Genomic DNA, 16,749 nt, shown 5'->3' with positions numbered 1-16,749 from the left:
CATGATTTACTCCATGTATCTATAAAAAGGGGGCCTCTCCCCCCTAATTTGATAGCTCTGAATCCATTTTTGGACTCCATTTTCTTTAATTCTCTCTCCATCTTGTATTTTTTTACATATTTTAATAAATTTCTATTTTGCCCCTAGTTCAATTATGAGTAGCTAATTTTCTTTCAAGCTTGGGTTGAAGGTGAAGTCTCAACATGTGTCATGGGCTTTATTTGGTAAATTTATTTTCTCTTCCCCTCTAATTTTTGTGGATGTTTTAACTTCTAGTCGACAAATAATAATAATCTTGTTTAGTACTGCCTTGGTTTCACCGGCTCCCTAATACAAGGTTATTATTATTTGGCACGGTAAGCCCTTAGCACCATATTGATTAGAGCGTGGTTCATGAGGTGTGGATTCCCCCCTCATGATTTAATTGGCATTAATAAGGATTATTTAGCCCATGATGCATGTTGATACGGATTCAGATACCCAAGTGCGTTATTTCAATAGAATTCTCTTCAATTTATTCTCACCATTTCAATTCCAATTTTAGAATTTATTCTCGCCATTTTAATTTAAGTTTTAGCATATTCCAAATCATTTCCATCACAAATCCAATCACCCATTTACAAAATTAATTCTACACACAATTAAAATCTACCTCCTCGTGGGATCGACACTCGTCACCATTGATATATTCTACAATAGATTCGTGCGCTTGCGAGTACATTAAAATTTGCACAACACTTAGTGAAACTTGAAAACCAAGAATAATTCCCTGTCATGTGTCTTGAACAACCGTTGTCCAAGTACCACTTCTTCTTCTTCTTCTTTAAGCTCTGTAGGGAAAATCTCAAGTTTTAGGTACCCAAACCTTTTTGGGTCCTTGTGAGTTAGCAATGCTTCCTTTCGGAACCCAAACACATTTCACACCATAATATGCATTTCTCTTCACTGCACATCTATTTTTCATATGACCATCTTGATTACAATAATGACATATAATTTTATTGTTAATAGATGTATTCTTCACAAAATAGCTCTTGTAAAATTTTTGTTTCAAAATTGGTTTATAACCAATGCCACTTTTGTCAAATACACATTTTTGTGAGTTTAGCAAATTGTCTAACATCTTTTGTCCATTTGTGAATTTTAGCACAATTTCATTTAGCTCATTGCTTTTCTTTCTAAGCATTTCATTTTCATTTTTCAATTCATTCATGTGTGACTCTAAGTGCTCATGTGAAGTGCTAGAATTCTCAAATAATGCAATGCTATTATTTTCTAATTCTAGGCATGTAATCTTTGCATTAAATGATTCATTTTCATTTTTAAGCTCTATCATCTTCTTTTTAAGACATATATTCTTTTTGCCAATCTTCATCAGCTCATCATGCAAATCCTTAAAGGCATCATGTAATTCATCATATGTAGGAAGAACACTTACCTCATCAAGTTCGTCACATGATTCTTTCCCAACGCCCATAAGAGCTAAATTTGTCACTTCTTGTTGCTCATCATCGTCACTTGTTTCCTCATCGCTATCATCCCATGTGGCCACCATAGCTTTCTTCTTGAGTTTGTTGAGAAGAGGACATTCCGGTCGTATGTGTCCGAGCTTCTTGCATTCATAACAAGTGATTTGCTCCTTCTTCTCCTTCTTGTTCTTGTAGCCTCTGAACTTTCTCCACTCATTATTCTTTTTGTAAAATTTTCTGAATCTTCTAGCCAACATAGCCAACTCCTCATCATCCATTTCGCTTTCCTCATCACTCTCACGTTTTGAGGCCTTGAGAGCAATGTTTTTCTTCTTTTCCTCATGCCCTTTTTCAGCTGCCAAATCTTCTTCATATGAAATAAGAGAGCCAATTAAATCGTCAATAAGTAATACATTTAAATCCTTAGCTTCCTCAATGACAGTCCTTTTCGGTCTCCATTCTTTAGGTAGTGACCTAATGATTTTCTTGACTTTCTCGCTATTTGAAAAAGTTTTCCCTAGGGCTCCTAGAGTGTTCACTATGTCCGTAAATCTAGTATACATAGAGTACGCATTTTTATTTTGTTCCATTTGGAACAATTTGTATTGTCGAGTGTACCTACTTATTTTAGATTCTTTCACTTGGTTCGTGCCTTCATAGACAACTTCAAGTTTGTGCCAAATCTCATTAGCACTTTCGCAACTAGACACTCTATGAAACTCTTTCTTATCTAGTGCACAAAACAAGGCATTCATGGCCTTGGAATTTAGAGAAGCTTTTCTCTTTTCAAATTCATTCCAATCCCGTGAAGGTTTTGGAATATCTTCTCCGACTTCATTTTTAGTCAAAGACATGAAAGGACCATCATTAACGATTTCCCAAATTTCATAATCTAAGGCTTGCAAGTAAATTCTCATCCTAGTTTTCCAATATGGGTAATCGTTTCCATCAAAGTAAGGTGGTTTAGTGGTGGACTATCCTTCCCTAAATGTGGAATCATTTTGAGTTGCCATTGATCTTTAGCTCTAGACGGTTAAGTCTAAATAAGAGCACCTTGCTCTGATACCAAATGAAATATAAGTGTGCAACCCAAGAGGGAGGGGGTGAATTGGAAATTTAAAAATTATCCTAGCAAATTCACACAATAAGCAATCTAATTTCTTAAAAAAAATTAAAAGCAATAAGTTCAAGAAAAGCACAATAATTAAAGAGTAAGGGAGAAGAGAAACAAACACACAAATTTTTACGTGGTTCGGCAATCCCCGCCTACGTCCACGCCTCCAAGCGATCCAAGCTTGAGGATTCCATTATCCAAGCCTTTCCAAGGCTTCAACGATTACAATTAACTTCGAGGTGTCAATAAACCTTTACAACAAAGAGATTATCTCCCAATCTCTTCACTCAAGTGTCTCACACACTCAAACTCTTACAATTGAGATGAATAAATGAAGGTTACAATGAAACTCACTCAATGAGTAGATATTCAAAAATGAAGAACAAGAAAAGATTCAATGTTTGTATTTCGCAAGTTTGAAGGCTCAAGATATCACGTGTGCTTTTTGTTTTTGCTTGTTGGAGAGCTAGAAAATGAGTTGGATTTGAGTTTATATAGTTTGAGCTCAAAAACTAGTCGTTATGCACATTTTGGTTGTAACCGGATTGCCGGTTATGGATATCTGGAATTCCGCTTAATGTTACCGTTACAGCCACAATTTTGAATTTTTGAACATCCGGATTGCCGCTTTGTCAAATCCGAATTTCCGCTTATGCTCAGTAGCTTACTGCCCAACAACCGGATTTCTGTTTGTCAGGATCCGGTTAGCTGCTTTCAATTCGGATAGATTCTGCCTAAAGTCCGGACTTTCGTTTGTCAGAATCCGGATAGCCGCTTGCTACAGTAACTGCTATAGTGAAAATTTTTCCAAATTTATAATTTGATCCCAAAACTTTATAAAACTGTAGCGTGGCCCAAAACGTTATGAAAGTTTGCAAAAAGGTCCAATTTCTGAATTTTAGAATAATGCTTTGTCAATCCCACAACTTTTTGAAATTATGACTTCGCCCAAACTTTGTGAAATTATAGAATGGCCCAAAAATATTTAAACAGTTTCAAATAGGTCCAAATCCGAAATTTAAAAACACTATCATTTTAGTCCAAAATAATTTAATTCCATAACATCATTTTCTTATTATAAAAGCACAATTCATAAATCTTTGCTTAATAAATACATGTGGCCTTTTATCATCAAAATCAATATTTATAGCCATATAGCTAACACTTCTAGGCAAGATAAAGATGTGAAGATGACAGACACATACGAAATGTATAATGATGCTTATCTTCAAAATTATGGTGTCATGGATAGCCCAAATGACTACATTGATGATACCACACCTAGATTAGAAGAAAATGAGTTTACTGAAAAGGTGAAAGCTGCTGAGACTTCTTTATACCTAGGATGTTCAAAATATACAAAAATGTCAGCAACTGTTGCCTTATATAAACACAAGATTGCACATGGATTATCTGATAATGGTTTTAATTAACTTCTTCAGATTATTTGTGATATGTTACCTGAAGATAATGTTTTACCTGGTTCTCTACACTTAGTGAAGAAATTGCTTAAGGATTTTGATAGCGGTTACAAAAAAATCCATGCTTGTGTTAATGATTGTTGTCTCTTCACCAAGGAGAAAGAAAATTTAGATACATGTCCTAAGTGTAACACCTCTAGATGGCAAGTAAATTCTCTAACTAAGAAGATTAGGACAGGAGTACCAGCAAAAGTGCTGCGTTATTTCCCTATAATACCTAGACTTAGAAAGATGTTTATGTCATGTGAAAAAGTAGAACAATTGAAGTGGCACGCAATTAACAAAAGTTCAGATGGAAAAATGAGACACCCTGTTGATTCAGTGGCATGGGATAACATCAATAAAAAATGGTCTGATTTTGCATCTGATCCAAGAAATATTAGGTTTGGGCTTACTGCTGATGGGTTTAACCCTTTTAGTAATCTTAGCTCTGTATACAGTCGTTGGCCTATTTTCCTAGTAATATATAACCTCCCTCCATGGGTATGTATGTCTGAGGAGAACATAATGTTGACATTGTTAATACCAGGGCCAAAACAACCAGGAAATGACATCGATGTATTCTTGGAGCCATTAATAGATGATTTGATTGAATTGTGGAACAATGGTGTTCCAGCTTATGATTCTTTGAATAAGTCTACTTTTAAACTAAAAGCTATTTTGATGTGAACAATTAATGATTTTCCAGCTTATGATAATTTAGCTAGATGTACTACAAAAGGAGAGTTAGCATGTCCTATATGTGGTCCGAACCTATGTTCTAAATGGTTAGTAAATAGTAAAAAGATGGTATATAGAGGTCATAGATGATTTTTACATCCGAGACATGAATGGTGTATTGAGAAAAAAAATTGGTTTGATGGAAAGGAAGAAACAAGATGGCCTCCTAAACCTTTGACGGGTGAAGACATTGTACTTGCCTTAAATAATATTCAAAACAATTGGGGTAAATATAAGAAAAAGAGAAGCAGGAGGCAAAATGAGCCAAAAAGTATGTGGAAGAAGAAGTCAATTTTTTTTAACTTACCTTATTGGAAGGTAATCTCTTATCATTGTTTAATACTTCATTTCTTTTATTTGTCTAAGATTTGTTTTTAGTCATTTTTAAATTGGTTTTTTGTTTATAAGTATTTGAAGCAATTTTCTAATGATAGAAAATTTTAAAGATAATTGAAAAATAGATACTAAATAGTATTTTAGTTTCTTTTAATTTTTTCTTGAGTTAAATTATGAATTAAAAAACTTTATTGTGTGCAGGAGTTAGACTTGCGTCACAACTTGGATGTGATGTATATTGAGAAGAATGTTTGTGATAGTCTAATTGGAACATTACTGAACATAAAGGGAAAACAAAAGACGGAATTGAATCTCGTAGAGATTTAGTGACAATGGGCATTAGACAAGACTTGCAGCCTAATTTAAAAGAAAATAAACTTACATTGCCAGCAGCATCATTCACATTGTCAAAGGAGGAGAAAATAATATTTTGTAAGCGTCTTTCTGAGCTAAAGGTACCTGATGGTTATAACTCTAATATTGCTAATTGTGTTTCAGTAGAAGAGTGTAAGAGAACAAGTCTAAAGTCACATGATTGTCATGTGTTAATGCAGCAATTACTACCAGTAGTATTGAGAAATCTTTTACCTAGTGGACCTAGGACAACAATATTTCGAATATGTGCATTTTTCAATCAATTATATCAAAGAGTAATAGATAGAAATGCATTGGAAAAATTAGAGTCAGATATGTATGAGACTATCTGTATGTTGGAGATGTACTACCTACCAGCATTTTTCGATATTATGATTCACTTGACAATTCATTTAGGGCGAGAGGCTCGATTATGTGGGCCAGTTTACTATCGTTGGATGTTCCCATTTGAAAGGTAATAATTATCTCTTTTTCTTATCTTTTTTCTTTTTAAATTCACTTTTTAAATAGTTAATATTTCTTTTACTTTTATATAGATGTATGAAAACACTTAAGGGATACATTAGAAATCATGCAAGGCTTGAAGGGTGTATAGCAGAGTGTTGTCTAGCTGAGGAGTGTGTAAGGTTTTGTAGCGGATATATGTAAAAAGCAAAAAATATAGGTGCACTTCCTATGCGTAACAAGGAAAGTAGTGACGAGATAATTATAGGAGGGCGGCTAATCTTAAAAGGACGACCATTGAAAATGTCTGAAGCTATGATAAAAATCGCACATCGTTATGTATTATTAAATACAATAGAAGCGGAGCCATTTCGAGAGTGAGTATTTATCGATCATGTATATTATTTAATTTATGTATTTAGTCTTGTAATTAACTTAGTTTCATCTTAGAATGCATATGGAGGAATTGCAGAGATCATTTAGGAGACGTAGGTCTGATATTCAAGAGCTACACAAAATGCACACTGAAACTTTTTCCCAATGGTTAGCAGAAAAGGTAAGCTAATCATTTAGTCCATCTAAGTTGACATTAAAAAAAATCAAATGAAATAAACTTTTCAATGCATATACTGGCCTATTGTTTGGTTTATTAGTGAATAGATAAAGATCCAAGAAAGTATGGCTAATGTATCTGACACATTAAAGTCACTAGCAAAAGGGCCTAGGATGCATGCAATGTCTTTTGTTGGTTTCATTGTTAATGGTCAAAGATTTCATACAAGGGAAGTAGAAAGGTCAACTCAAGATAGTGGTGTCTTTATTGAAGCAGAAACTGTATGTAGATCTAGTGCAAAGGATAATGCTGCAGTTGTTGGAAATGTATCCTACTATGGGGTTATAAAAAGAATATCATTTTGCTTGACTATCGTACATTTCAAATGCCCATATTTCATTATGATTGGGCTAACACTATAAATGGAGTCAAGCAAGATGATGGTTTCACATTGGTGAATCTCCATCAAGGACAAAATCAATGGCAAATAGATCCTTTCATATTGGCGTCACAAGCGAAAAAAGTTTTTTACTCTCGAGAAAGTGATACATCGAATTGGTATGTTGTACTTAAAGCAACACTAAGGGGCTATCACGACCTTAATATGTATGATGAGAATGTAAATTCAACTAATATGCCTATCGATGCTTCTAGGCTGGAGCCTAATAATGTGGATGGTAATAATCCTCATGTAAGGAAGGATTCTGAGGAAATTGAAATTGAAATTTAAACTATTATTATTCATTTTGAATTTGGAATTCATTGTTTATTATTTTTTATAGTGTGAATGCATATTTGATTTACTGTAGTATGAACAATGAACATATGCTAATAATGTTGTTATATTTGTAGCAACAGCTGTATTTTATCCTTTTCTTTTCCTAATGATATATCATGTTCACTTACTCTTAACATGTTGTAGCTAGCATAAAGATTCATTTTTATCGTGAACACTTAATTAGAGAAAATGACTATGGGCAACGGTGGAAAGGTAAGTTTTAGAAGTGTTTTGATATAATTCATTGATTAGAACATTAAGAAATACTTTTTGTTGAACTTATAAATGTTTCCAACTTCCTAAAGGATAAGAGCAAAGGAAAAAGACCATTCCTAGCATCAAATACTGTTGCAAGAGAGGAGCATGAGATAAGGCGAAGATTAGATAGTCAGTCCAACCCACAAAGTTTCAGTGAACCATCTGAGCCAACAAAATCAGGTCTTTATTTTATTTAGTCATGAAATATTTATTTAATTATATGTTTTTCTCATGATTCTCTTTTCGTTTCTTTGACATAATAATATTTTATTTATTGTATATTTTTTAATTTGGCTATTTTGTAATAAATAGTAATGTTGGAAGTTTGAAAATTTTAACACGTTAACAGAGAAGAAGAAAAGAGGCCCATCAAGGATGAATGTGGTGGCAACTAAAAAAAATGAGTGCCTAGTGGTAAGAGTTCAATGAATATTACCAACCAATCGGACCAGCCTCCGTAGTGTTGAGTTCGGCCATGGGAGTATTTGTTCAAGAGACGGTATCAATACTTCCAGATTGTTGGATCACTGTTGATTTAGAAACTAAAGAAGTGCTTTGGACAGCTGTTAAGGTATGATAGCCTTTTTATTAATTTCATTTATAAATAATAATACTTTAAAGCAACTAACAATGTTGTTTATTTTAATATCATTGCAGCAAAAGTTTATTATTGATGACCATCAAAAAGAAAACATACTTGCTCGAATGAGAAAGTTATGGACAGATTACAAATCCAGATTGTCAATTAGTATAAGGGAAGCATTTCAAATGCCTGATGCAACTAGGAAACTGAAGTTGCTAAAACCTGAAGATGTGACTGATGAAGAATGAAAGAAATTTGTTGCCCACCGATTAAGCAAAGATTGGAAAGTATGTATGTCAATATATTATTTATATTTCATGTTACTACATTCAATAAATCCTATGTCTTATAGGAGAGAAGTGAAAAATTCCAACAATTGAGAGCAACACAAACAGAGCCTCACACAACGAGTCGAAAAGGCATGGCATGGACACGGGATGAAATGGTTTTATCTACTTCAAACTTGATTGTGGAATATGTGCTATCTAGATGAGGTTTTTTTTTCTTATTATCTTCTGTTTTATTGGTAGATAAAAAATGATCCATCTTCAGGTACTAGAGTAAACGTTTGGCTTAAATCACGTACACGAAAGAATGGACAACCAATTAATGCAGCTGTTGCTGAATCAATGGTACTAATAAATACAATTGCTTGGTTTATATAACAATAATATGATATGAAATTCCATTAATATAGTCTTAGTATCTTGTAATAAATATTCATTTAGAAAAAGCTTGAAGAAATTTCTGCAATGTCAATTGAAGAGGATCAAACCTCCTTAAAGAATGATGGAATTGCAAAACTAAAAGGTGATGAGCGTCCTGGCTGTGTCAAAGGTATGGGATTTGGTGTAACACCTTCAAAAGTAGCTACATAGGTCCAAGGCAACCGCAAAGTAAAGAAGCTTGAGAATGATTTAAAAGAACTAAGTGATCAATTTACTGAATTTCAAAATTTTTTCATGTCTAGGAGAAGATTTAGTAAGGTAAGTTATTTAAATTAATAATTAATTGTAACATCATATTTACTTTTTTCATATAATATTATTTTGATTTTTATATTTTAACAGGACCATGTTAACATTGATGACAACTTGGACAATAATCTTGCACCAACTCCCCAAGTTTTATTGGTTTCATATGTTTTATATATAAATTTATGATTTTCCAAAAACAAATTTTTACTTTGTTTTGATATATAATTTTTTGTTTTCTAACAGTCCTTTGAAGATAGCACAGCTATTCCAAATACTCCAACTAATGGTGATACTTGTAAACTCTTAAATTGGTTGGGTACTGGGGAAGTGGTTGCAAAAAGAATGATAGCTGTAACAAATCCTGAGGCATTGGTCCACCATGTTCAACTTGGACCAGATTACTACAAAGTATGGGTTGATGAAGTGAATAAGCCATCATTATCTCTGGTTTGACCAAGTCAAGAGTTCTTTAACTTAGGTGATGCAAAAGGGAGCACAATTGCATGGCCTATAAAGTACATCACCTTGGATTAACTCAAGTAAAGGTAATGCTATAATTTAAATTATATTTTACCTATAGAATGTCATATGTCTATATACGTAAAAAATAAAAGTTGGGAGTTTATAAACTAGAACATAATATTTTAATTCTCATTGTTGCAGGAATTTGAAGTTCTTGGGTAAAGATTATTTCGCAATAATGAATGTTTTCATCATAGAGGACTTGATCAAGTTGCTTAATTTAAGTTCATGTTAAGGATACTATGTTTGGTACTCAGTAGTTTCTTTTCAAACAATGGCTATATTTTCCATCTTTTCTTGACAATGAGTTCTTTATATCAGATTGTTCATTACAGATTTTTTTTTCTTTTTTTAATACAATTTTGTTTGGACACCATGTGTACACAAATTTGAATACAATTTTGTTTGGACAATCGTGTGTATGTTTACTTTATTTATTTAGAAAATTCAAATGTATTATTTATATAAATGAAATCAGGAATCTATCGAGGAATTAAATAGTAAGTTAATTTACATTGCAACAGGTTAATTATATGGGAAAATTGATTTTTTCAAAAATAATGACTGTTATATAAATATTCCACATCAAAATTTTATTATCACTGTTAAAACTTGTTACAACGGCATGTACTAACCATGCTGTCACATTTTATCACAACATATTCTTTTTCTCGTTAAATGTTGAACTATGTTTAGTGCCAAAAAAAAAAGACGGGGAGTAGTATTGGCCGTTGATGAAACAATCCACGGCTAGTTATTATTGCTGTGGATGGTTAAAACAAGATTGGCACCAAAGATATAACGGGGAGTAATGATGGCTATTGATGAAATTATCAGCGGTGGATACCCTTCACCGTGTAATACATTCTATAGCATAGTTAATAGCGTTAAATGTTGGCCGTTAAAACCCATAGCTTTCCACGGCTCATGGATCAACGGCATGCATGTTTTTGCCGTCATATCCCATTGACAGCATATTTCCCATGCCATGAAAAGCCTATTCTGTTGTAGTAGCTAATAAACATTTTACTGAATACGTCTACGATCAAAAAGGCATTCTACAAATGAGTCTACAGCTAACAAATACTCTTCAGAATGCGCACATGGGCAAAATGTTGTAAATTAATCTTCTTTATAAGAAACTAATATAAATGATTAATTGAAGTTCAAGCCCATTGAAGGTTAAGGGCACAAAAACATGATAAGTATCCAAACAATAATTGTCATGAAAAAATATTAAAACATATGACTATTTGTTTTCATGCAAGGACTTTCACTAATACTTGTCACATGAAAAATGCCATATAATTTGTCCAGTTGACTTAAGATACATGTATAAAGGCCAAGACCTCTGTTTGAAGGTACGAGAAAAGAGGGCCTAAATTGAGTATAGAAACTTTACCCATCTGCTCCAGATCTTCTCTTAGTACTAACTAGAGTGTCAGCAAGTTATCACGGGCACGCTGACTCCCTTTGACAATTGTGTCTTTTTGCATAATAATTATCCGCAAGGAAACATGTGATCTGAAATATGATTAGTATTAAAAATTGTTTGATTATCAAGCGATAAAAATATTATTTTGTGCTTATATTATAATTTATGTTTGTGTTTATACAATATATTATTAATTATGAATTATGTCTTAACTATATTTAATTTTGTGTATTTTTGTGTGTTTATTAGGTAAAATATTAATTTCACATAATTCAAGGCCTCAAACAAATAAATGGATGTCAAATTTGGATTCCGAAGGTCCGAAAACCTTAGGATGAGTTAAGATTGGCTTAAAATTGAGCTTGTGCAAAAAGTTGACTTTTTGTGTTGATAAGCACTGATTGGATGATAAAATGAGCTTACAATAGATATGAGTGCATTGGATAGCTTTCAATTTTGATTAAATCTCAACCATTCATAATTCAATTACCACGATCGTGCCACGTAGCAATGGTAGTGACGCAAGCTGTGGGATCTGAACTGTTGTATTTGGGTTGACACGATCCACCCATTAACCCGCCCAATCTCAATCGTTCTTTTACTGAATTGGACGCTTCATATGATGCCACATGTACTGTTGACTTTTAAAGTTTGACTAGTCGTTGGATCTTGATTTAATGGCTATGAGGAGCATAAAACTTATGATGAACCGCAAAACATTGGATTATGAATGTATTTTTATATAAATAGAGCTTCATTTTTATGTTTTGCGACATCTCTCTTCCCTAGGGTTGGCAAAACCCTAGGTCGGGTCCGGGTATCGCAATGACCGGACCCGACCCAGATGCATAGATCGATGCCCGGGTTGAGTTGTGCCGGGCTTTAATCTGGGTACCCGGATTTTATATTTTTTCAATATTATATGTATATATATATATATATATATATATATATTATTTTTTGGTAATTTTATAAGTTTTAAATTTATTTTAATAAAATTTGACATGAAAATATGAACTTTAAGTGTTTAAACTTTATATATGTGTAATAAATGAGTCAAATAAATATAAATATTTAAAATAATATATATTTTATAATATTGTTTTAATAAAATCTAGGTTCTGAGTTTATCAAGTGATGCCCAAGACTGGCCCAACTTCATACCCGGGCCAGGTATTAACGTCCGGGTCCGGACCGGGCGGGTATTTTTGCCAACCCTACTCTTCCTCTCAATTTCTCTCAATTTCCTTGTAATCTTATTTTTCAGTTGTGTTTTAATATTTTACATAATTATTTTTGAATAAATTTAATTTAATTTTAGTTGTTTTCATTCCTTTTAATTATTAGTAATTTAATTTTAATAATTATTTTTATTTCAATTATTCTTAGCTAAATAATAATAGGTAGGGCAAGGTGAAACTCTTAGGAAATAAATATGATTTAGTCAAATTCTATTTTTAATTATATAAATTAAATTATTTAATTTAAATTTTATTCATATTTTATATTTTGAAATTTTGATTTATTGTAAACAAATAAGGGAGTTTGGCACAATAAATTATTAATATCTTAATATAAGGTATGGTAAAATGGTATTTTGACTTGTTGTAGACAAATTAAATTTTGGCATAATAAATACTTAATCCACAATAAAATTAATGAGAAAATAATAATAATTTATACAATTAATTTTTTGGACAATAAATCTAAATAAAAAATGGTAAAAAGAGTTTATTAAATTTTATTTACAACTAAAAGTGGATCTATAACCCTAATTAATTCAATTTCTAGTTTTACTTAAATTAAATTGCATATATTCAAGTTTTACTTTCATTTCTAGATAAAATAAAATAAACAAATTAAATCTTTTCTTTGTGAATCGATTTCGGACTCACTAACCTATAATATAATAAAACACTTTTATACTTGGGAATTAGAAATCGCTTTTAAGTTGTATCAAAATATTCTCCCCAAGGAGAAAATAATCCACAAAACCTGATTTAAAAGAAAGTCCATAACACAAATTGATCATTGTGCATTGACCATAAATTTACATCAACACATGTCATTAATTTTGCAATTCATCAAAGAATCCTAGGAATCCATGATGTAAAAACTGTTGGAATAGAGGAAGTTAGTGTGCTAGTGGAAAGTATTTGTAGTAAAAAAAATTTGGCTAAAGGTTAGGGTAAATAAGAGAGATTTTACAAGAGAGAGCAAATTTGGGCATTTTTATTATGCTTTTAGCTTCATTCTTACAATTAGAGACATGGCCATGTACTTATAGTCGTTCAACCAACTTTCATAACCATACTTGGATCACACATTTGAATGACCTATTTCTACCACACAATTTACCTGCCACTAACTTAAGATACTTGGCTAACATAATTGGCTAACACATTGCAATATTACGCCATCTTATAAGAAAATTGCTTGTCCTATCTGTCTTCCTCAATAGAGCAGGCTACCTTGCCACTTGATGGAAAGCAAACTCTCTTCATAGCAATACAGCCATTTCCAAGATCTAAACCTTTCGTCAAACCCAATATACCTCAACTCTTGGGTATTAAGATCACACAGCATGACATCATGAGACCGCCGAGTTTCCATGAAGACTGAACGATTCTTCCACAATTGAAGTGTACGGTAAACATTTAGAAAGGGTCCAACGATCGCTAGTTTTGTCTAACAACTCTGTTGCTTCATCAACCATATGTGATAACAACCACTGAACCTATTTTGAGTTATCAAATGAAGAGACTCCTTGTATACTCCGGCAATATGAGGATGATAATTTTTATTGTTATGAGGGTACGGGACTTTCATCTCTTCGAACACCTCATCATGCATATGAAATGAAAGAATCACTTCTTGTTGATCATTGCACGGGTGAGCCAACCAATAACAAACTACATTAATATATGTGTCGACTCCCATGGTGACATCAAGTCTACAATACCGAGAGATCAAATCATCTATTTTTTAGTATCTCCAAGAATCAGTGCTTAATGTGTACAACGCAATGTGTGAATGTAAATATGGACGAGTGTCTGTACTTGCATTATTACACAGTTCAAATATCAAAACCATCTTGTAATCATTACTCACTGGATCTAGCTCAAATCCAATGCCTACATTCCAAACTACTTCTTGGATTCCTATTTCAAAGATATCTATAGGTTCAGTGTTACATTTTGGAAGAGGCCTAAGTTCTGTAGTTGCCGGGTTCCACAAATCTATGCAGGAAGGTGTGTAAATACAAAACAATCCCTTATAAGGACCGCAGGTAAAAGGAGTCCAACCATCATGATCTTTGAAATCTGAGGTTCAAATACCTGATATGATGATAAATCCGTCAAAGTTTCATCTGAAAATAAGGCAAATCTCTGGCCTTCAAAACCAAAAGTATTGTACTCAACAAAAAGACGAGCATTTTCATCGTTGTAGTTCTTGAGATGCCTTGAAATAAAACTAGGACTATTAATTAATGTGCACCAAAATTTACAAATACACTTGAATCGAATTAAAGATTTCACCGGCAACCTTGTTACATCTTCATAAAGAATCTTCATTTTGCTTGGCCAACAATTTTGAATTGATAAATGCATGGTTTCGCGTAATTAATAAATTAAAGCTAATTCAGGGCAAGAAATTGGATATGCCTATATGATAGTATGTATTTAGAAAGCTCAATTCATGAATAAGCGATGATTTCGCACCTTCGCTAACTACAAGAAATAAAAAAATTCAAATACAAGGATGATTTTGTATGGACCATTACATGGAATTTACAGCCTATAATAATTAAATAAGATAAATAAAACAAATTCAAGTATGTGGTTTAGGTACTTTTTTACCGGTTAAAATTGGGTAAAAATTATAACAGTTAAATAGCATGAAGAGATTTTGAGCTTGCTGCACGGTATGACTAAATTGAGAAGCAAAGCTGATATTGAACTGTTGTTGGCTCCTTTTTGGGTGACATGGAGTGCTAGAAATCATTTTTTATTTAAAGGAAAGAGGATGCATCCTCAGGTGTTGTTAGTTAAGGCAGAGGCTGTTATTGATGCATATAAAAGAACCCAAGTACCAACATTTACATCTGTAGGAAACCAGCAGAGGTTGACTGTTCCCCTAAGAGAGGCTATTTTAAGGTGAATGTAGATGCAGCCAACAACTGGTAAAAGCACATCTCAGGACTGGGAAATGTCATTAGAGATGAATCTGGAAATGTAATTGCAGCTGCAATTAAGCCATCAAAGTTCTATGGAGTGGGGCATGCAGATTGCTAAACATGTAGGCAAAAGATGTTTGGTTATTGAATCAAAATTTCAAGAGGTGGTTAATTTTGTAAACATCAGGCAGGGCAGCAGATTCAAGATCTTTTGGGTAATATCTGAAATTTAGAACCTAGTGAAGGGCTTTGATCATGTTAAATCCAGTGTGATCATAGATCTTATAATGCTATCATTCATTCTTTAGCTAAACTAGCTATAGAGAGATGTGCAACTGTTGTATGGATGGGTTCATACCCTTCAGATCTATTGTATCTATTCTCTGCTCTGGTTTTGAATGCATATTTTATCCTCCAAAAAACAAAATTAGGATTAAGAAATGTTAACAACTTGGAAAGGAGAAGAAACTAATTAAAAGACAACAATTAAAGGACACAATTTTATAATTGATTTAATGCTTTATTCATGCAAAATCTGATAATTTTACTATTTATTTAAAAACTGTATAAAAATTACATTATATAAATTATTTCTTATAAATCACTTAGAAAAATAAATTTCATTACTTACCAAAAATTTTATCTATCTATCTCATTATATCATAGAATTATAATTAAATTAACTGGATTGATGTAAATTTCTTAACGCATTACTATTGATATTGATAATTGAAAAATATACGTAGCGAAAAGCTATATAGAATAATCATTATATATAATATTTGTGTCATACGATTAAAAACACTAACTAATGTTGACTCTTATTGGTCTTAGGGTTAGTTTGGGAATACTATAACTTTTAAAATAATTGTTATTAGTTGATCTGTAAAAATAATCATCTGTGAAGAGAAGTAGTTAAGTATTTGGTAATTTGTTTTCAGAAGTACTGTGAGTTTTGAAAATAATTATAGATATTTGGTAAATTTTATTGTTAAACTGATGAGAGAAAATAAATGACTAAAATATATATAATGTAAGATAAAATTTACTTATACGTATAAAAACATGTACATATAATATTTTTAATTGTGTATTATAACAATTTTTACTAAAAATGAAATTTATAATATATTAATTTTATTTTTTATTTTTTATCTTAAAATAATTGATAATTAAATTTATAATATAGTTAAACAAATTTAATAATAATTCAACTAATATATTGATATTAATAAATTTATATTGATAAAGTATAATAAAAATTTCCTAAAATATCAATTTTATTTCCAATTTGAATAATGATAATTTTGGGTTTAGGCAATATTTTAAGGATATGTATGGAATTGTATTAAAGGGTAAAATTGATTTCAAAATTAGAATTTAGAAATTATTCGTTCCCTTCTTTTCAAAATCAGCTATAAGAGAAACTGATTTTGACAAAAGTGATTTTAATTTTTTTTTACCAAACACTAAAATTAGCTTTTAGATTTTCAAAATCACTTTTAAGTTTCCGAAAAACAATCCCAA

Source organism: Citrus clementina, unplaced genomic scaffold (genome assembly GCF_000493195.1).
Source record: "Citrus clementina cultivar Clemenules unplaced genomic scaffold, Citrus_clementina_v1.0 scaffold_4, whole genome shotgun sequence".
Lineage (NCBI taxonomy): Eukaryota > Viridiplantae > Streptophyta > Magnoliopsida > Sapindales > Rutaceae > Citrus > Citrus x clementina.
This window is presented reverse-complemented; position numbering follows the sequence as displayed.